This window comes from Hyaena hyaena, unplaced genomic scaffold (genome assembly GCF_003009895.1).
Source record: "Hyaena hyaena isolate Hyena2069 unplaced genomic scaffold, ASM300989v1 scaffold_2444, whole genome shotgun sequence".
Lineage (NCBI taxonomy): Eukaryota > Metazoa > Chordata > Mammalia > Carnivora > Hyaenidae > Hyaena > Hyaena hyaena.
Genome location: NW_024083070.1, coordinates 2,900 through 4,454, shown reverse-complemented (window position 1 = coordinate 4,454; position 1,555 = coordinate 2,900). Strand labels below are relative to the sequence as shown.

Genomic DNA, 1,555 nt, shown 5'->3' with positions numbered 1-1,555 from the left:
AGCTAACATCATCCTCAACGGGGAAAAACTGAGGGCTTTCCCCCTGAGATCAGGAACACGACAGGGATGTCCACTCTCACCACTGCTGTTTAACATAGTGCTGGAAGTCCTAGCATCAGCCATCAGACAACAAAAGGAAATCAAAGGCATCAGAATTGGCAAAGAGGAAGTCAAACTTTCACTTTTCGCAGATGACATGATACTCTACATAGAAAACCCAACAAACTGCACCAGAAGCCTACTGGAACTGATCCAAGATTCTCCAATTTTGATCATTATGCTTTGCTTATATAGCATAACAATCTTATTAGGAAATATACTATGAGATAGCTAAAGAGACACAATGTCTAACTTATTATCAAATGGTTCAGAAAACATGGGTATATATTTATGTTTTTAATATCAGTATTTATACATATAACTATAAAATGTATGTATACAAATATAAAGTGTGTATGTGTATATATATGTACATATATATATATATAGAGAGAGAGAGAATGATGAAATTAATCATACAAAATGTAACAATTGTGACTCTAGATAAAGAGCATTTGTAGTACTCTGTACTACATAGATGATAAAAACTAAAAGTCATGTGGGATAAGCAAGTAGAAAAGGCATTTTTTCTTTTTGGAAAGAAAGGGAAGCTCAGAATTGTCCTGATGATGTATGTGTAGGACATCAATACACACACTAGGGTGATAATGAGTGTAAACACAGCCACAAGGTTAACCATTTCTTCTGTTGCCCATGTATCTGAACATGAGATCTTTAGGAAGGGACTTGCATCACAGCTAAAATGATCAATGGTATTGGAGTCACAGAATTCAAGCTGGAGGATCAAGCTAAGGGGTGGAAGAATGATCACAAGTTAGACAACCAACAGCAGAGGACTAATAAGGTACACACCCTAATTTCATGATGGTCGTGTAATGAAGGGGTTTACAGACAGCAACATAGCGATCATAGGACATGGCTGCCAGGAGAAAAAATTCCGTTACTCCAAAAACAATAGCAAAAAATATTTGACTTGCACAAGCAATGTAGATAATGGTATTGTCTCCAGTTTATATACTGTACAAGAATCCAGGAATATGGGGAGTGGTAAATGAGACTTCTAAAAAGGAGAAATTTCTGAGAAAAAAAAGTACATAGGAGTGTTAAGAAGGGAGTCCACCAATGTGAGGATGATAATAGTCATGTTCCCTGTTACACTCAAGATGTAGGTGAGAAATAGAAAGCTAAAAAGTAGGATTTGCAGTTGTGGGTCATCTGTCAGTCCCAGCAGGATAAAAGTTGTTATTGCTCTGTAGTTTCTCATTGCTGACTTTTCAAATCTACCAGTCAGCATGTGAATATAGAAGAGATTTTATGAAAGATCAGTATTTGAATTCTGTAGCAAAAGACTTAATATAAAAGCCAAGGAAACCAGTCTATATTTATTTTCTCATTTCATGTCATTTTTTTGCCCCACAAGATTTGCAAAAGTACTTGTTGATTATAATTTATTACGTGGGTTGGATTTATTAGTTAATAAGTTAACTTGTTAACT

At 35.4% G+C, this 1,555-nt stretch overlaps 1 pseudogene; it reads right to left on the bottom strand.

The window, feature by feature from the left end:
* Window positions 1-1,324, bottom strand: part of LOC120227514 — a 1,978-nt pseudogene extending 654 nt beyond the window's left edge.
* Window positions 1,325-1,555: the final 231 nt, after the last annotated feature.